The sequence below is a fragment of the Anomaloglossus baeobatrachus genome, chromosome 2 (assembly GCF_048569485.1).
Source record: "Anomaloglossus baeobatrachus isolate aAnoBae1 chromosome 2, aAnoBae1.hap1, whole genome shotgun sequence".
Classification (NCBI taxonomy): Eukaryota; Metazoa; Chordata; class Amphibia; order Anura; family Aromobatidae; genus Anomaloglossus; species Anomaloglossus baeobatrachus.
In genome coordinates this window covers 147,270,969-147,292,542 of record NC_134354.1, presented here as the reverse complement: position 1 = coordinate 147,292,542, position 21,574 = coordinate 147,270,969, and the positions used below count along the sequence as shown (strand labels likewise).

At 45.5% G+C, this 21,574-nt stretch overlaps 1 protein-coding gene across 1 annotated transcript in view; it reads right to left on the bottom strand.

Annotated features, from left to right (window-relative positions):
• Positions 1–20,968, bottom strand: part of BCLAF3 (BCLAF1 and THRAP3 family member 3) — a 146,654-nt gene extending 125,686 nt beyond the window's left edge. Inside the window, exon 1 of the mRNA XM_075335428.1 lies at positions 20,820–20,968. The gene's annotated coding sequence lies outside the window, so the exon portion shown is untranslated. The remainder of the gene's footprint in view (positions 1–20,819) is intronic.
• Positions 20,969–21,574: the final 606 nt, after the last annotated feature.

Sequence of the window (21,574 nt, the reverse complement as noted above, 5' to 3'; positions counted from 1 at the left end):
AGCTGATCTCCACTCCTGTTGTGACCGCGCGCGTGCTCTCGCGGTCATAACAAGAGCTGAAGAAGCGAGGGTGCATCCACCGCCCTCTCAGCCACAAGAATATAATAACAGGGTAACACGGGCTTCAGAAAGATGGCGCCAGAGAGAAGAGCTATGCGCAGGCGCCAACTCCGATGCCAACTTACTGAATAGAAAAATTAGCATAGAGTCCGAGAGTGAGAGGGAGGATCAACAGGCAGGGGGGCGGGAACAGGGCTGTGGAGTCGGAGTCGTTGTTCATTTTGGTGGAGTCGGTATAATATGGACCGACTCCGAAAATAAATAAATTGGGTACAGTGGTGCAATGCAGAATGTGCTGAATATTTTTTCATAGGAATTTGGAACAGCTATGAAATGTCCTATGAATGGCTTTTCTATTCCTGATCTAAGGCTACATTCACACACAGTGTTTTTGCTGCGTTTTTGAGGATACGTTTTTCAGCTGCAAAAGCAGATCAGCTTTTTAAAAAACCGCATCACCTGAAAGGTTTTTGAGCTCATAGATAATGTTTTCAAATTTATGGCAAACCCTCAGGTAACCCTACATGAAGGTCAATGGACACACGTGGCTGAATTAAAGGAATTGCTTAATCACCCATTTACCGTGACTAAAAAATTACAAGCTGAGGATTTAACTCCTGGCATTTTCATAAGGGATTGGAAGAACTTGCTATTTTGACTGTCCCATAGAGGAGGTTTAATCGCAGATGGCATTTCTGCTTCAATGAAACGGAGAGAGACACAGCTATTGGAAGATAAAATTCTTCTGGCAGCTGTTTATGTGGACCCATGTCATCATATACTGCTTGATGATCAACATTATACTAAAGGAAAATAAGCTCTGACTGAGGTAGCAGTTAGGATGAGTGGCTACAGGACTGCCAGGCGGAAGAGGACTTGAGGCCTGACAGTGCTACTGCTGCCATATCTTCATCCTCATCAGATGAGTTTAACTTTGACAAGTATTTGGATGACATGGAGCAGGCAAAGCGTTGCCGCAAGGAAAAAGATTTCACTCCGTCTCCTATAGCAGCAGACTGACCATATTTCAGCAAAATGTTTCACTTGCTCTCAAAGAAATAGAAAAATGCAACCATTCATCAAAACTGACTGTGCATGAGACAATTTCTTTATACCCGGAAATTGTTAGAGATGTTGCCCATGTGGTTACGGCTTTGCCTCCAACCCAAGTTAGTGTAGAGAGGTTGTTCTCCAGCCTTAACATTATTAGGTCAGATTTGAGGTCATCTGCGAAGGAGGATCTGATGGAAGAAATTCTATTTCTTACAACAAATTCATAGACTGCACAAATGTTATTTAGTATGGTTTTGTTGAAAAAAAGTTTTTTTGTCAATTACATACATAACACTATGTAATAAACTATATATATATATATATATATATATATATATATATATATATATATATATAATGTAATCTATATTATATATTGTATTACATATTTACAATTTATTACAGTTTTTTGTGTTCTAAAGTTGTATTCCAATAAATATATTTTATGTTCTATCTAAATATCATGATTATTGTATCATAAAAATGATTAAGGCTATGTGCGCACTAGTGCGTTTTACCCGCGGATTTGCCGCGGAAATTTCTTGAGAAATGTCTGCAATCTTTGTGCAGACATTTCCCAGCAAATCCTATGGTAAAAAAAAATAGCTGTGCGCACTGGTGCGGATTTTTCTCAAGAAATTTCCTTGAGAAGAATTTCTCGAGAAACTTTCTTGAGAAAATGAACATGTCCATTATTTCCGCAGGTACCCTGCGGATTTCGGCAGTACAGCCTGCAAAAATCCGCAGGGAACCACCCGCGGGAAAATCGCGGCTATTCCGCGGCAAATCTGCGGAAAATCCGCATGCGGATTTGGTGCGGATTTTTTCCGGAGGTCCGGAAATCTTTCACTCCCAGAAGTTTCTCAAGAAATTTTCTTGAGAAACTTCTCATTTCTAGTGCGCACATAGCCTAAATGTCTGATGTTCACATTGTACTACAATAAATTTTTCACTTAGGCTATGTTCACACACTGCGTTTTTTACCTGCGTTTTGGGTCCGTTTTGGGTCCGTTTTTGCTGCAGAAATTTCTTGAGAAATTCTTGTAACCTTTCTGCAGACATTCCCCAGCAAAACCTATGGCAAAAAAAATTAGCTGTGCACACACTGCGTTTTTTTCTTAAGAAAATTCTTTCAGTAGATTTTCTTAAGAAAAAGAATGAGCATGTCACTTCTTTTCTGCAGCTAACTGCGTTTTTTGCCATAGATAATTGGCACAATAACGCAGGGAGCAACCAGCGGTAAAAACGGACCTAAAACGGACCTAAAACGGACCTAAAACGGACCTAAAACGGACCTAAAACGCAGGTGCGTTTTTGGTGCGTTTTTTAACACAGGTGCACTCTTAAGAAATTTCTTAAGAAAAATCATTTTTCTAGTGTGAACATAGCCTTAAACATAAGTAATATATGTGGGACAATAAGGAAGATAATTCAGCTGGGTACAAACGGTTTTCTTTATTCGTACATGAGAGAATAGTGCACAACAAATGTTAACGCGTTTCTGGCTTAACTCCCTTAGTCATATGACTAAGAGCGTAAGCCAGAAACGCGTTAACGTTTGTTGTGCACTATCCTCTCATGCACGAATAAAGAAAACCGTTTGTACCCAGCTGGATTATTTTCCTTATTGGTTGCATTGTGGCCGGGGCAGGGCTGACATCCGAGTCTGGGCAGCGGTCAAGTCAGGTAGCAGTGAGCTGGATCCTCAAGCATGATAATATATGTGGGAGTCGGAGAGTCGGAGTCGTGGAGTCGGTGCAAGGGAAACTGAGGAGTTGGAGTCGCAGGTTTGGCTTACCGACTCCACAGGACTGGGCAGGAATCCATGTGTGTAACCCACCCTGTTATTATCTGCTGCGGTGCAACTGTCATTCAAAAAGCTGACGAATGTTTAAAACTTCACTTTCTTGGATTTGAAGCCTAAACATCCAAATTGACCACTAATGGTATGTAGAGAATCAGCCTGATAAAGCCAGTGCTATACTGGCACTATGTTATATACGAAAATCCTGATGATTACTTCCCTTTAATGTGCTTTTGATTAAGTGATCACCTGAACCAAATCTTATTTAATGAGGAAAAGTATAAAAAACACTGCTGTGGTCTTCACAATCCTCTTGCAATAGGACAAGCTGGATGGCAAAACAAGTGCTAGTAATATCCTAAAAGTTATAGGAATGAAAAAATAACTTAACCATGCCAAAGGAGTTGAAGCAATCAAAAATACTGCTGGATCACCATTGCAAATGTGAACAGGGTGCTAGCTAAAAAATACACAAGCTATATAAAGTGAAAGCTGCACACCAAATTAAGAGAAATATGAATAAGCATAACTGCTCTATGATACATAAAGAAATGAAAAATACAATTAGCCATATGAAAAATTGCAAATTTGACGTTGCATGACTGCTGAGGATTTTTTGAGAAAAAAAAAAAAAAGATATTTTACTAATGTATTGATCAATTCATTACTGCCCCATAACCACTTCACGGTAATCTTTTATTTATGGGGGGCCCTAACTAAATGTTACCTCTATATGCGGTGAAAAACTGCTTGTGTATGGGAAGCCAGGGACCTGGCTATATAGAAAATTGCACACCAAATTCAGATTCAATTATATAAATTGTGTATTTTATAGCTAGCACCCTGTTCACATTTGCAATGGTATTCCAGGAGTAAAAACAGATTGTAAGACCCTGTCTTATTTTCGGAAGTCCACATGTCTAGTGTGAATATCTCTTTCAGGACATCTTAGACTCCGGCCATGTGACATACAATATGAGTGCGAGTTCTATCAAGAAAACATTTAATAAGTGAAAATATTTTTCCAAAACCAACAGGCTTTCATTTCATAATAATGTGGAAAAATACATTTATCCATTAATGGGTGTAGGGAGCACATTTTCCATTATTACTTCATATAATTAACTCAGCCTGAGAAAAAAATCCTGCTAAATCATCAAAACCATAAAGATACCAACAAACAAGAATGTTTTAGACTACTGAGCGTCATGTCCCAGAAGCATTATTCACCTTTACTATCCTCACACTATGGAGGATCTTGTAACAGATGTTACATGTACAAGGTAAATAAAAGGTCAAACAATGAAAGAAAGTGATCGCTGAAATGGCAAATATCACGTCAGATGTTTTCTAGACAGACTGAAGCGTCATAAGTGTTTGTCACTTTTGGGCACTGAAATAAAAGGAATTTAACAAAACAATAATAATAAGAACATTATTATTATTATTATTATTATTATTTATTTATAGAGCACCATTAATTCCATGGTGCTGTACATGAGAAGGGGGTTACATACAAAATACGTATACAAGTTACAGTAGACAGACTAGTACAGAGGGAAGAGGGCCCTACCCTTGCGGGCTTACATTCTATAGGATTATGGGGAGGAGACAATAGGTGGGGTGTAGGTCAGGCGGCAGCTCCGCACGGTGGTCGGGCGGCAGCTCCGCACGGTGGTCGGGCGGCAGCTCCGCACGGTGGTCGGGCGGCAGCTCCGCACGGTGGTCGGGCGGCAGCTCCGCACGGTGGTCGGGCGGCAGCTCCGCACGGTGGTCGGGCGGCAGCTGCGCACGGTGGTCGGGCGGCAGCTGCGCACGGTGGTCGGGCGGCAGCTGCGCACGGTGGTCGGGCGGCAGCTGCGCACGGTGGTCGGGCGGCAGCGAGTTCATTGTAGATTGTACATAACAATAATAACATAAGAAATGTTAGTTTTCTTAAACCCAGACTGCCGATCTCATCTTGTGAATTTCCCTTAACCCCTTCACGACTGTGGGCAGTAAAATTACGTCCTATTTTAACGTGACTTAACGACCAGGGACGTAATTTTACGGCCTAAACTTCATTTGATTGCCGTGGCCATAGCAACGGCTTTCAAACGATGTCTCCTGCTGTTTCTTACAGCAGGGGACCTTTGCTTGATCCCACGGGGGGAGGCATCGCCAACCCCCATAGACGATCGATGTGATTGGCTGTTCAAATCTGAACCGCCAACCACATCGTTCGCACTGATTTCGGCAAAAATAATGCCCGAATTAGTGCGATACTGAGATCCAGCTATGAGATGCCGTAGCAGCTACAGCAGATCATAGGTGGACCTCAAACATGCCGCCCCCAGCCCCTGCAGCACTGATTGGAGCGATCGTGCTATGACGCGCAATCGCTCCAATCAGTGTGCAGTGGGGCGGTCTGATCTGCAGGTGGCCGCCCTCCCCAGGCCTGTGCTGGTCTGGGGAGCCTCCCCCAACATGTCTGCAGCGTGGAGTGGCTGGTACTTGTGGTACCACGCCGCCGCTGATGTCACCACTTCTGCTCCTGCTCCACGTGAGTACTCCGCTCCCCTTGCAACCTGTGCGCGCTCCTGTTATGGCCCCTGCGCGCTCCCGTTATGGCCCGTGCCCCCCGCGATCTGCCCCCCCACGCCCTGATCTGCCCCCCCGACATCCCGATCTGCTCCCCCTGCGATCTGCCTGCCTCCTCTGTCATCTCTATTCTGCTTACTTCCTTCTTTGCTTCTCCGGTATCCCCCTCTGCTCTCCCGCGCCCCCCTCTGCTCTCCCCCTCCCCTCTCCCCTTGACGTCCTCTTACCTGCCTTCACCGGGTCATCCGAGGTCTTCACTGGCCCGATCACATCTGCCTCCATCTCTGGGTCCTTTTTCCTGGGTCTTCTGCTGATCTGTCCAACGTCCTGCCTGCTGCTCCTGTACAGCTGTCTATCTCGCTTGCCTTATGTTCCTCCTGCAGTTCTTCTGGTAAGTGATCCTCCTGCTAATGCTCTGGGTACTGTGAGTATAGCTTTTTTTTTTTTTTTCCCCTGTATCCTGTCCATTTTTACACCTCATCTGTCCGTGCGTCCTGCCGAGCACTGATCACGGATGCAGATAACGGATCTATGGAAAATGGGGTCACTTGTGGGGGAGCTCCACTGTTTAGGCACCATAGGGGGTCTCCAAATGCAACATTACGTCCGCTAATGATTCCAACCAATTTCGCTGTCAAATGGTGCTCTCTCTCTTCTGAGCCCCGCCATGCGCCCAAACAATTACTTTCCACCACATATGAGGTATCGTCGTACTCAGGAGAAATTGCACAATACGTTTTATGGTACATTTTTTCTTGATACCCTTGTGAAAAAAAGCTACCTGGTTCAAGTAACAGTTTTGTGGTGAAAAAAAAATTGTATTCATGGCTCAACATTATCAACTTCTGTGGAGCCCCTTGGGGCTTACCAAACATCTAGATAAATTCCTTGAGGGGTCTAGTTTCCAAAATGGGGTCACTTGTGGGGGAGCTCCATTGTTTAGGCACCTCAGGGGGTCTCCAAATGCAACATTACGTCAGCTAATGATTCCAACCAATTTTTCTGTCAAATGGTGCTCTCTCTCTCTTCTGAGCCCCGCCATGCGTCCAAACAATTACTTTCCACCACATATGAGGTATCGTCGTACTCAGGAAAAAATGCACTATAAATTTCATGGTGCAATTTTTCCTGATACCCTTGTGAAAAAAAAAGCTACCTAGTTGAAGCAACAGTTTTGTGGTAAAAAAATTTTTTTTTTCTTTTCACGGCTCAACGTTATAAACTTCTCTGAAGCCCCCAGGGGTTCAAAGTGCTCACCAAACATCTAGAAAAATTATTTGAGGGCTCTAGTTTCCAAAATGGGGTCACTTGTGGGGTAGCTCCATTGTTTAGGCACCTCAGGGGGTCTTCAAACCCGACATGGCGTCCGCTAATGAGTGCAGCTAATTTTGTGTTAAAAAATTCAAATGGTGCTCCTTTCCTTTCGAACTCTGCCGTGCGCCCAAACAATTGATTTTTACCACATATGGGGTATCAGCGTACTCAGGAGAAAATGCACAATAAATTGTAGGGTGCACTTTCTCTTTTCTCCCTTGTGAAAATTAAAATGTTAGGGCTAAAGTAACATTTTTGTGTTAAAAAGTAAAATTTTCATTTTTTCCTTCCACATTGCTTTGGTTGCTGTGAAGCACCTAAAGGGTTAATAAACTTCTTGGATGTGGTTTTGAGCAGAGTGAGGGTGCAGATTTTAGAATGGGGTCACTTTTGGGTATTTTCTGTCACCTCGGCCTCTCAAAGTCACCTCAAATGGGATGTGGTCCCTAAAAAAAATTATTTTGTAAATTTTGTTGGAAAAATGAGAAATTGCTGATGAACTTTGACCCCTTCTAACTTCCAAACGAAAAAAAATTTTGTTTCAAAAAATGCGCTGATGTAAAGTAGACAAGTGGGAAATTTTATTTAGTAACTATTTAGTGTGACGTATCTCTCAAAGTTTGAAAATTGCGAAATTTTCAACATTTTTGCAAAATTTCCTAAATTTTCACAAATAAACGCAAAAAATATCGGCCTAAATTTACCACTGACATGAAGTACAATATGTCACCAAAAAACAATCTCAATCGCCAGGATCCGTTGAAGCGTTCCAGAGTTATAACCTGTCAAAGTGACACTGGTCAGAATTTCAAAAAATGGCCTGGTCATTAGGGTGTTTTAGTGGTCGGGGGTGAAGGGGTTAAGCCTGATTTACACGAGTCGATCTATTGTGCGATAGCACGAGCGATCGTACCCGCCCCCGTCGTTTTTGCATCACGGGCAAATCGCTGCCCGTGGCGCACAAACTCATTTAACCCCCATCACACGCACTCACTTCCGGACGACCTCGCTGTGGGCAACGAACGTCCACTTCCTAAAGTGGGAGGGACGTTCGGCGTCACAGCGACGTCACACGGCAGCCGGCCAATAGAAGCGGAGGGGCGGAGATGAGCGGGATATAAACATCCCGCCCACCTCCTTCCTTCCATTAAGCCGGCGGGTGCCGTGGGACGCAGGTTAGCTGTGTTCATCGTTCCCGTGGTGTCACACGGAGCAACGTGTGATGCCATGGAAACGATGAACAACCTGCACCCATGAAAATAAACGATATTATGAAAGTTAACGACGAGTACCCGACTCACAATTTGTGAGCGATACTGCGTCGCTCGGAGGTGTCACACGAGACGACGACGTGCGCTATGCCGGATGTGTGTCACGAAAACCGTGACCCTGACAACATATCGCACAATATATCGTCTCGTGTAAAGCCTGCATTAGACTTCAATGGAGAAAGGTACAAACTTCATGAAAACCATATGCATGAGTATTGTTATGCATTTCATATTGTAACAAGAGGTAGTTTCTAGAAACTGTATTTTTAAAGTGAACCTGTGAGGTCGAATATGCACCCAGAACCAAGAGCAGTTCTGAGTGCATATTGCTAATCCCTGCCCAACTGTCCCTGTATCTAGTAGTATACATAAAGAGATCTGTAGAAAAAGTATTTCTAAAGATCCTTTATGATATGCTAATGTGCGCAGGGACTTGTCGCAAGAGTGTGATTTCCCCCCCCCCCCGACTAATCTGCCCTCTTTGTGTGCTAGCATGTCCACAGGGGCGTGCTAACGTGCTAAGAGGGCGGAATGAGCGCAGGAAATAACGCCCTTGCGACTAGTTTCTGCACTCATTAGCATATCATATAGGATGTTTAGAAATACGTTTTTTTAGAGATCTCTTTATCTATGCTACTATATACAGAGACAGTTAGGCAGGGATTAGAAATATACAACCAGATCTGCTCATAGTTCTGGGTGCATAGTGAACCTTACAGGTTCCCTTTAAAGGGCTAAACTACTGGATAAGTGATAAAGGCGTGAGTAGAACCACAAATCCGTGGTACGGGGGAGATCTACCCTGGGTCTCTACTGTATGCATGCACACTCCAAAACCATTCAATATGTGGCACTGACAAAAGTAACCAATTCCTGTGTTCAGTTTCAGAAATAATGCACAAGACATGGAAGTTAGACAAAGTAATTAGCGTTCACTATAGATTAATAAACAGAGCAGGGCGGGAGTGCATCATGAAGAGTGTGCCTGCTCAGTGATCCAACCTTCTAAGGAACTTGCCAAGTGACCTCTGTACTGCCTTCACCTAACATATCTAAAAATAATCATGTTACATTAAGAAAGTCATTCCCACAATTTAGAGATTAAGAAAACTATCGTAGTAAAGGACAAAATTGAGGTGATCCTGAGATGTAAGAAGACACATTACGTAATGCCACTTTGTTACCTCTATGAAATACAATAAAACAATTGAAAAAGGTAATCCGAATGAGGTAACCCCCAAACCCATGGAGAATGTATAGAGCTCTGCATGCATCTTGGAGACACTTCTTTGCAGCCATGCTGTGTGGTATACCATGTATTCAGGACAGGTCAAACTATTGGGTTTTTTCCTCCAACCCCTGACGATCCAGTTTACACGAACAGGCCAGCGACACTAAACTATCACAGATCCAGAAACAGTTATGGGCTGTTTCACACGTTCAATGTCAGTTTGGAATAACCAAACAGGCCGCGGCTCTCGCGACCAAAGCATGACAGCAACCTAAAACTGAATGACGAGGTCACGGTAGGGAGAGACGCGGCCTGTCCATGTGTTGCCATCAAGAATCAGACCCAATTGCAAAGATGTATGAAAGAGCCCTAACTGATCGGTGGTCAATTAACCCTAGAACGCGCAACCATAGAAATCTCCCACAGAAAACAAGCAACCTAGCAGGCGTGCGAGGCCCCAGGTATGCGTTCTAGGGTTAATAGCCTGTTAACGCAGCGGGCATAGAAGGCAGTGACAGCGCTGACGTCAGGAGTGCAGGAAATCGTCACAACAGGAAATGATCTCATCTACCCTCCTGACAGCAGCGCTGGTCATCCCCTGCAGTGATCTGGGCTGACCTATTGATGTTAGCTCAGGTCACTGCACTACTCTCCCAGCCTCTTCATTGACTGAGACAGTGACTATGGTATGGATCGTCATGGGACCCCCTTATTGGATTACGCCAGACCCAGACTGGGTTGGTGATGTCGGGTATCTGATAGATGCCGTGACATTACTAACCCCAGGGCTTGATGCCAGGTGACATTACACGTCTGGCATTAACCCCATATATTACCCAGTTTGCCACCGCACCAGGGCAACGGGATGAGTTCGGACGAAGCGCCATGATTGGCGCATCTAATGGATGCGCCACTTCTGGGGCAGCTGTGGCCTGCTATTTTTAGGCTGGGGAGTGTCCAATAATGGTGGACCTCACTAGTCTGAGAATTCCAGACCACAGCTGTTCGCTTTACCTTGGCTAGTGATCCAATTTGGGGGGCACCGCACGTTTTATGTTTTAAATTAGTTATTTCATTTAAAATAACAGCGTGGGGTGCCCTCTGTTTTGGATTACCAGCCAAGGTAAAGCTGCCAGTTGTGGTCTGTAGGCTGCAGCCATCTGCTTTACCCTAGCTGGCTACAAAAGATAGGGGAAACCCCACGTTGGTTTTTTTTAAATTATTTATTTTTTTGCTACATACAAGGCTAAGCACCCTTTAGTGCCACATGAAAGTCACTAAAGGGTGCCAGCTTAGAATATGCAGGGTGGTGGGACATTATATAGGTCTATCTATTATCTATCTATCCCCCTATACATTCATTCATCCATCAATCCCTTTATCTCTATATCTACCCATCTATTTATCTTTCTAGCTGCTTCCGTTTTTTTGCGGTCCGCAAAAAAAAACCGGAAGGCACACGGATGCCACATGGATGCATCCGTGAAAAAAACGGACAGTTTTTTGCGGACCACAAAAACGGAATGGTCATGTGAATGTAGCCTCACTGTGATTGTTGTTGTTATAGGCTCATGCTAATAAGGATATTACAACAAAGTATAACTTTTATTAAATGCTGATTTTTAGTGTCACTCTACCTAGGGGACAATAATCCTGTAATAGTTAAAGAAACCATCCCATGGAGTTCTTTTTTTTTTTCTCTCTAAATCTGTGTATATAATGTAGTATGTGAGTGTTAATATACTCACGTACCACTGTCTCCTCCAATATCCAGCACCGCCCTGCTCCTCGTCTCAGGGATCCAGCACCGCCCTGCTCCTCGTCTCAGGGATCCAGCACCGCCCTGCTCCTCGTCTCAGGGATCCAGCACCGCCCTGCTCCTCCTCTCAGGGATCCAGCACCGCCCTGCTCCTCCTCTCAGGGATCCAGCACCGCCATGCTCCTCCTCTCAGGGTTCCAGCACCGCCCTGCTCCTCCTCTCAGGGTTCCAGCACCGCCCTGCTCCTCGTCTCAGGGATCCAGCACCGCCCTGCTCCTCGTCTCAGGGATCCAGCACCGCCCTGCTCCTCGTCTCAGGGATCCAGCACCGCCCTGCTCCTCGTCTCAGGGATCCAGCACCGCCCTGCTCCTCGTCTCAGGGATCCAGCTCTTCACCGCTCCTCAGATTCTCCGGCTCACACTGTGCTCCATGTGACTCAGAAGAGGTTTTCACAATGTAGGTCTATAGAGCGTCAGAACGAGGCTCCATAGGTATACCTTAGAAAAGAGACTTCCAGTTCACGCACAGAGCATAAAGTAAAGTCTAGTGGCATAACTGTGAAGAGGTGCAAAGCGATGATGGTTACCTAAACACACGGCGGTAGGTGAGTATACCAACACTACACAAATTTAGGGGGAAAAACTTAAATGGGAGTGCTCCTTTAAATATCTTGTAAAAATCCCTGATCTTCCCTGATCCTGACACTAACCCTTGTTGCACTGTGTCACTCCATCACATGATATTCACACAATTATTGTGTTTGGAGCGCAGCATGTGAAATTTCTGCTTGCAAACCAACTGTGCATTTCTTCAGTGTTCTCTGGAGACAGGTAGTTTCATCGCTCCCTCCTAGAAGCTGCCAATCACAGCTCAGCAGTGTCTGAGACTGACAGGTCAGATGTTGAGTTGTTCGCAGTGTCTGGGAGAGAGGGGTGAAAGCGCAGGAAAAGCTCCCGTGGTATAGGTCTACTACTTTACTACTCGTCAGTTGTTGTTTTTTTGCGGTATGCCAATATCAGGGACATTATTTCGGGCTTCTGTAACCCGCTTAACATTATACTTGGGAACTTTCACTGTGTACAATAAATGTACATCACAAACATGAACATATGTGAATAATTTTAATTGCAACTGTAAATATTAAACCTGCCATTATAAATTAGGTTTACTAGTAAAATGTATAAACTTTCTTATGTTTGCAATAGAAGAATTAAACAAGGTCAAATTATGTAGCTCAACCCAACTAACAAGCAGTTTCTCCCAACTGAACACAAAATGCCACTTTTAATGACTACTTCAGTCTTAGAATTTTTTCAATCCATACTTGACACAGGTCTTTAGTACTCAGAAAAGCACCATTAGCTGTTATAACCTGCTGCAAACATGATGCCAGACCAAACCTTGGTGGACTATGAGGTACACTTGGGATCATTATCCCATTGGAATATCAATGACGCTACAAACTACAGCATCCAAACAAAAGGATTTAATCTATCTTACCCTTCTTTCACTGCTGTTTTCCAGTGCCAGAGGAAGCAAAGCAGCCCCAGAAGCCACCACCATGCTTTACTGTAGGCAGAGTGGGGGGTTTTCAGCATATGCTTCATTCTTTCATGTCCATACATATCACTGATACATAGGCTGGAAAATTCAAATTTTGTCTCATCACTTCACAAAACAGAATCCCAAAACTTCTGTGGCTTATATGGATTGGAGTCAATTTTTCTTGCAAATTTAGGTTAGAAGAGGTGTACAGCTTAGAGTTTAACATGCTGCATCCATAACGCTATGAAGCCTGATCGTGGCCACGCAGCCTTAGGGCTCATCCACGTCTGTTTTTGCATACAAGTGCCAGCTGTGGTTTTCACGGATAGCACTTGTACCTGTGATACTGTATGGGTCCATTCATATGTCTATTATTTGAAGAGAAATGTCCAATTTTGATCTCAGGGCAGGTCAAAATTGGTAATGCCAGTCAATGGGTGCGAGGGGAAAAAAAAAATTGAACTGCACTCGGATGACATCTGAGTGAAGTTCGATATTTACAGACTGTCAAATTGGAGAAGGTGGATAAATAAATGTTATGTCTCCATATTCAAGAAAATCAGATGACACTCATATCACACTGATCAAACTTTAAGCAGGATCTGATCAGAATAAATGTTGTTGTTACATAGGTATAAAGGGGTGGTCTGAAACTGAAACCAAGGTTGATTTTAATCCTAAATGTATATGTACTGTAATAATCCAATAGCTTTTCTAACTTTAATTAAAAAGTCCCTACTGCTCCCTCTTTGCCTACTTTATTTCTTTTCATTCATTGATGATGGTTTGATGACATTCATTTAAGCATCCCCAGAGCATGCTGGGATACTGTAACAAGTCACCATTAGGGGGCAAAGGCTGCGGTCACTGCTGCAGCTGCCATCTCCATGCTAAAATGAAGCGTCATCAGCGATGTCCGTTTCAGGTACTGGGTTAGTCCCTGCTCGGTGTCGGTGGTCAGTTTCCAATAGCTTACTTGTCAATGTGCAATATTCCTTTTCAATGCACAGTGACAGTGCGCTCCGTCGACGGCTCTAATGAGAAGTGATGAGGCAGAAAGAGAGCGCACTGTCAGTGCATATTGTAAGGAGAATGCGGTGAGAAGGGAGAAGACAGACCAGTCCAGTCCCAGACTGGGAGGTGGAGTTGGTTGCTCCTCTTCCTGCTCGATGTGACTTCTTCAAATCGAACTGACACCGCTCTCACTTGCCAGGTCGTCACTTTTCATTAGGCCGGGGCCACATGAGGGACTAATGCAATTCTCACATGACACTCAGCTCACGCGAGTGTCATGCGAGTGTGACTGCGACTGAGGTCCGATCATGCGATTGGACCTCAGCTGTGGTGGGCAGGCCAGCACTCAGGAGGGGAAGGCCAGCTCTGCGGAGGTGAGGGAGGGATTTACCTCCCTCTCTTCTCTGTAGCTGGCTATTGCCATTCTCACCCTGCACTCGCAGTATACCGGTGTACTGCGAGTGCAGTGCGATTTTTCTCTCGCCCCATAGACTTGAATGGGTGCGAGAGAATCTAGGATCACATTACAGTCGTAGCATGCTGTGACTGTTTTCTTGGTGCGATTAGGGCTGAGAAAATAATTGCTCATGTGCGCTGACACAGGCTAATATTGGTCCGAGTGGAATGCAATGTTTTATCGCATTCCACTCGCTCAGATTTTCATGCCATGTGTTTTAGGCCTTAGAACCGGCGGCGGAGCGCAGTGTCACTGTATTGAATAGGAACATCTCATTATTTCGTTAGATATTTAGGATTAAATCAAAATTAGTTTTGGACCCTCCTTTTAATGTAAGTGATACGCTATTCCAAATAGAGATATTTACAGCATCCACATGTACCTGTTAGTATGAGCGGAAAGACTACAATGAGGCCATCATACAAGGGTTCCTGTATACAAACAAAAATGATGATGTCTCTTACTGCGACCATTTAGATAAGGACCAACAAAAACAATGCAGAAAATTCAAGCAAACATCTGTTAAGATTCCAAATATGTTAAACCAGTGAAATGCAGAATAACTTCATGGCCACAATGTTTGGTAAGTAACCGCCCAAACTACTTGTCAAATTGATTATCCAAAAGATGCTGCAACTGGGCGAAACGCAGGGTCCACGCCCTTGTAGAGATCGTGATGTGTCACTCACATTCACTGTGGGAACTTTTGGTTTTATTTTCAGGCACTGAGGGGGTTTTTACCTTTAGTACAAAGTAGTTTTAAAGGACTTTTTGTACAAGAGAAATAAAAAAATGTGGCACCCAAAATCATGCCGTATAACCACCCCTCGAAATGGACCTCAGCAAGAGAGTGGCATGCGCAGATGTGAGCACTTCTTGGGGAAGTTGACCAAGGCTTTAAGCGACCCCCCAGGATTTACATTTTGGAAGATGAGCATATTACTCAGTTTTTAACTCCTTAGGAACACAACACCACTTAGGATAAACATTATATCCCACAGTGCTTAGCGTCACTATGTCAAAAAGATGTAATCTGTGAGTACTTTGAGGGTAGACCCTTACTGCATGATTAAAAGGGGCTATCACAGCAGTATGGCATGCGCAGTCTGCTTCTGTAATATAATATATATTATATAAATATAATATATACACACACACAGGGTAGTCCAAAAGTAGGTGGACAGTATGTGTAATAGGGTTATCAAACATGATGTAAAGTGAAACTGACTCAGTTGCCCTTAGCAACAATCCGACTTCACCTATCATTTTCCAAAGTCTATGGAGAATGAAAAGTGGAATCTGATTGGTTGCTAAGGGCAACTGAGTCAGTTTCACTTTACACCATGTTTGATAACCCTATTACACATACAGGCATGGCCAAAAGTTTTGAGAATGCTACAAATATTAATTTTTACAAAGTCTACTCCTTAAATTTTTCTAATGGCAATTTGCAAATACTCCAGAATGTCATAAAGAGTGATCAGCTTAACAGCAATTACTTGCAAAGTCAATATTGGCTAAGAAAATGAACTTTAACCCCCAAAACACATTTCAACATCATTGCATTCCTGCCTTAAAAGGAGCAGCTAACATTATTTAAGTGATTGTTCCATTAACACAGGTGTGGGTGTTGATGAGGACAGGGCTGGCGATCAATCAGCCATGATTAAGTAAGAATGACACCACTGGACACTTTAAAAGGAGGCTGGTGCTTGGTATCATTGTTTCTCTTCAGTTAACCATGGTTATCTCTAAAGAAACACGTGCAGCCACCATTGCTCTGCACAAAAATGGCCTAACAGGGAAGAGTATCGCAGCTACAAAGATTGCACCTCAGTCAATAATCTATCGCATCATCAAGAACTTCAAGGAGAGAGCTTCCATTGTTGCCAAAAAGGCTCCTGGGCGCCCAAGAAGGACCAGCAAACGCAAGGACCGTATCTTAAAACTGTTTCAGCTGTGGGATCGGACTACCAGCAGTGCCGAGCTAGCTCAGCAATGGCAGCAGGCTGGTGTGAGTGCTTCTGCACGCACTGTGAGGCGGAGACTCTTTGAGCAAGGCCTGGTTTCAAGGAGGGCAGCAAAGAAGCCACTTCTCTCCAGAAAAAACATCAGGGACTGACTGATATTCTGCAAAAGGTACAGGGAGTGGACTGCTGAGGACTGGGGTAAAGTCATTTTCTTAGATGAATCCCCGTTTCGATTGTTTGGAACATCTGGAAAACAGCTTATTAGGAGGAGAAGAGGTGAGCGCTACCACCCGTCTTGTCTCATGCCAACTGTTAAGCATCCTGAAACGATTCATGTGTGGGGTTGCTTCTCAGCCAAGGGAATCGGCTCACTCACAGTCTTGCCCAAAAACACCGCCATGAATAAAGAATGGTACCAGAATGTCCTCCAAGAGCAACTTCTCCCAACTGTCCAAGAGCAGTTTGGCGCCTAACAATGCCTTTTCCAGCATGATGGAGCACCTTGCCATAAAGCAAAGGTGATCACTAAATGGCTCATAGAACAAAACATAGAGATTTTGTGTCCATGGCCTGGAAACTCCCCAGATCTTAATCCCATTGAGAACTTGTGGGCAATCATCAAGAGACGGGTGGACAAACAAAAACCAACAAATTCTGGCAAAATATATATATATATATATATATATATATATATATATATATATATATATATATCCTAGTGTAGCGATATTGTAGAGCTCTGCCAGCTTACGGATACCTCAAAATAAATGGTGCTCACAATCTAGCAGGTGGTGTGGTTTCAGCTCATGTAACTCACCTTAAAGGGGTGTATACTTTTAAATGCCGCTAATCTACACGCTCTGTTAAACTTAAGAAATTCAGCCTTACTCGCTGATTGCTGCTCTCTAAGGACGTGACATGACTGACAGTATGCAGGTTTTTGTCGATATGGTGACATCACAACTACAACACGACTGCTGCGGCCAGTCAATAAGTTCAGCAGTCTTGTGCTGTCTAGCCTGGCTTTAGGAGAGACCCAGTGATCGGCTGCAGCAGTCATGTGCTGTGTATAGAAAAAGAGGCTGGAGCAGCGGTCCATGAGTAAGGCTGACTGTTTTCTTTTAAACATAAGAAGCCTATAGAGTAATGCAATTAAAAAGTGGATACACCCTTTAACACTTTTTGGCTTTTCTCAATGCAAAAATATGAATATAAACTGTTGGCAAGATCTCACATACCAAATAATCTGTATACATATCTAGCTCTTACAAATACACGTCCAGCAATAGCTTTACATGGCCAGCCCATCCATCCATTACTAAGAAATCCGTGTTTGACTTGATATGCAATGTAAGGTCTATTTGTAGATCTAAGGCCTCTATCACTCAAGCTCTATTCACAACCCAGCGCTGGCTCCTCCTGCCTGACTGACAGCTCCTGTGCCTGAAGTCACCCAGCATTAGAGGCTGTTAGTGAGGCAGGAGGTGGCGATGGTGGGCAGGGAATAGAGCTGGAGTGACAGAGGATCACATAGCCTTAAATGCATATCAATTGAACCACTGATTTCTCAGTAACAGATGAAAGGACTGGGCATGTAAACTTATTGCTGCACTTGTCTTTGAAAGAGTGACATGTGTATATAAATAGTTTGGGGTGTGAAAAATCCTGCTGACATACCGTATTTTTCAGACTATAAGACGCACTTTTTTCTCCCAAATGTTGGGGGAAAGTGGGGGGTGCGTATTATGGTCTGAATATAGGGCTTCGTGGAATAAGGGTGCTGCAGTGGAGCGGGTCATCGGGGGCACGAGCAGGCTGTAGCAGCCTGCCGTGACCACGTGCACCCGCTCATTTAATATGCACGCCCATCCTCCCGCCCATCATCCCTCAGCGCTGAAGGCGGCACTGACAGGTGGGCGGGGTGATGGGCGAGGGGTAAACAGTCGGCCCGCATGATCACCCCTGGCAACTGCAGTCTGGAGTGATCATGTGCGGCTGTATTCACTGCCCCCGTGCATCATCATCATCAGCGCGGGGGGGCAGTGAATCAGTACACATTACTCACCGTTCCCCTGCAGCATCGCGATCTCCTGTCTGTGCCGGTCAGCTGACTTGCGTGGAGACTAGCGGTGCGCACAGCGATGACGTCATCGCTATGCGCACGTGTCCACACGTAGCCACCGGCACAGACCGAAGGACATCGCGATGCTGCAAGGGAACGGAGACGGCTCCACTCAGCGGCGCTGCCGCTGACATAGACGGTAAGAGGAGCGGTGCTGCAGGGAGTGAGGTGAGGTAAGGTGAGTATGATGTTTATTTTTTTTTTTATGTGCTACAGGATGCGGCCATACACCAGGATGATGGGGGTATATGAGCATGATAGGGGTATATTATGAGCAGCATGGGAAGTATATGAGCAGGCTGGGGAGTATATGAGCAGGACATTACCCCATAACAGTGTCAGCAGCAGATCCTCGCCCCATAAGTGTGTCATGACCACATTTTTTGCTTAAAATTTTATTTTCCTCCTCTAAAACCAGGGTGCGTCTTATGGTCCGGTGCGTCTTATAGTCCGAAAAATACGGTATTCTTTAAGTTTTCTTTAATGGCTGTCTGCTCAGTGACAACATCTTTTAGAAGGCAACAGCAGATGCGATTGGCTATTTGTCTTAATATTGCCTCCTAGTAAACATTTGATTTTGACCAGGAAATCCCTGTATTCCATATACTGTATATTATATATGAATGGCTGTAATGTTATCCTTCATTATCACATCAGCAGCTCTCTAACGTGGGTTCAGAGTGGTCCGATCCCACTAGGGCATATCCTAAAATATATATTTTTGGAATGTAAATTAGACGGTCAGGTGCTGTTTCCATTACATATCCTTTTGCTGCAGCTCCACGGTTGTTAGCTGGATCCTTGTGACTGGCGGCAGCCATGTGTCCATTCTTCTCCGCGCTCACTGCTTACTATGTACACACTAGGAGCGCAGGTTATGAGAAAAGCAGAGGAGCATGGAAGGCGTGAACTACGAGGAAAAGTGTAAACTTCTTCAGGGATTGGCGCATGTGCTGAACACAGGGAGGCCTCCATCACGGCTTTTAGTGTCTAGTTTTGTGCTTTGCACCATTTAGATTCCATCATTTGCACATATCCTAAAGTCACTTTTTTCTGTGTTTGTCTATTTCACTGTTTTTAGTCCTCTAAAGTTAGCAGTGTGAAGGGTTTCCAGATCACTTGCAACCTTTCAGTTTTTCTTCTGCAGTAATTGTACATTTTTGCACAATTATTTGTCATTTTGTGAAAATGCGCTTTTTTGCGGTAAAAAAAAAAAAACCAGGATTTTTTTACGTTGCATAAATCTTGTGACCAGCAGATGCTATTTTGAAGATTTTGGTACAAAAAATGGCAACAAATAACAGAAGATGAAAAAGTATAGTGATGAAAGAGGTTGTCCTCTACTTTTACATAGATGGTCTACCCATAGGATAGGCCATCAATGTCTGATCGGCCGGGGTCCAACACCCCACACACCTGCCGATCAGTTATTCTAAATGCTGGCGGCGGCTGCCCCGGGTACTGCACATCTGCCTCCTATTGGTCTGAATGGGAGGCGGATCTGCAGTATCTGGCCACAGCCGCTATCAGATGACAGGGCAGCTCCAAGTACGGACCTGAGCATTTCCAGGGCGCTTGCTATCCCCATTACTGAGCACAGCAGATCGGTCGGGGTGCAGGGTGTCGGACCCGGCCGATCACACATTGATGACCTATCCCAAGGATAGGCTATTAATGTAAAAGTACTGGACAACCTCTTTGAAAACCTTGCACATAATGAATGTGGACCAGTGGCCCTTGTCCAGTGTGAGCCCAATTATGTGCCTATGTAACCTGTGACCGTCACAACAGGAGGGCCAGAAGAGTGGAAACTGCCAAGATGGAAGATATTGGCCAAGGCACCAGAAATGGCCACGTTCACAGACATTTACAGCGCAGTGATGAGAAGGGCAAAGCTGGAGGAAATCCAGTGGAAGCGATCACAGTGAGCTCTGATTGGTAGAGGAGAGCCCTTTGATACAACACGGAGATCCGTTACCAGAGATCTACCATATTAGACACAGGCGAAGGTCAATTCAGACCAATGGAAACTGGTGCAACAATTCAGCGCTATGACCGCCATTAAGTCTTGGAGACCAGTAGAGTTCATCCAGGGAATATATCTGAGGATTATTACCACTGGAGCTCCCCTTTAAACAGAATGACGGGAAAGACAAATTAGGACAAAGCAGATATAACGGGAGACTGAGAAAATAATGATAAGATGGAAGGAGAAACCCGATCACATGGAGGAGGCGAGGACACTGCGAAATCTCAGGTTACCTGCAAAAATCCACTTTTCCTGCAAAGAAATGAATCCCACTGACATGACACCGAGCGGCCGTGATCATCCCCAGTGCTGCAGAGCCCGTCCATCATCACTGCCCTGACAAGCAGCACACCACAGCCCACTGCCATTACTCCAGAAAGCATGGCCCAGCACAGGCAGAGGGGTGAGGGGGACACAAAGGACACAATCACCGGGCAACCAGAGGACGGGACACAGGAGGGGCCTGCAGCCACCATATCTGCTGCATGCAATGTGCGCCGCATGTCACATCGGTGCCGGGGGAGGGAGAGCCCCGCGGATAACTGCCTGCTATAAAGCGCATGGTGATGGCCACGTACGCCCCCTCCCCACGTGCGAGAATGAGACTTACCGGAGCTGAGGAGAGCGGCTGCACCGAGCAGCGGGGGCCGTAAGTGCAGGACGCGGTCTGCCTGCTCCTACAGCACTACGGCTCCGCTGCCTGCGTCCTCCCCCGGAAGTGGAAGCTGAGCTCAGCCCCGCACTCGCTGCAGCCTGGCCGGGCTCACTGCGTGCGCCGCACTGTGCTCAGTCAGCTGACTGCCGTGTAATGGCATGTGCTCCTGCCGGTCTGCGGCGCCACAGTGACCGAGCAGCTGCAACGGTGACCGAGCTCCTGCCGGTCTGCGGCACCACAATGACCGAGCAGCTGCAACGGTGACCGAGGTCCTGCTGGTCTGCAGCTCCGAAGTGACCGAGCACCAGCCGAGCTCTAGCTGGTCTGCAGCTCGGCGGGGGCCGTACTCTAGCTGGTCTGCAGCTCGGCGGGGGCTGTACTCTAGCTGGTCTGCAGCTCGGCGGGGGCCGTACTCTAGCTGGTCTGCAGCTCGGCGGGGGCCGTACTCTAGCTGGTCTGCAGCTCGGCGGGGGCTGTACTCTAGCTGGTCTGCAGCTCGGCGGGGGCCGTACTCTAGCTGGTCTGCAGCTCGGCGGGGGCCGTACTCTAGCTGGTCTGCAGCTCGGCGGGGGCCGTACTCTAGCTGGTCTGCAGCTCGGCGGGGACCGTACTCTAGCTGGTCTGCAGCTCGGCGGGGGCCGTACTCTAGCTGGTCTGCAGCTCGGCGGGGGCCGTGCTCTAGCTGGCCTGCAGCTCGGCGGGGGCCGTAC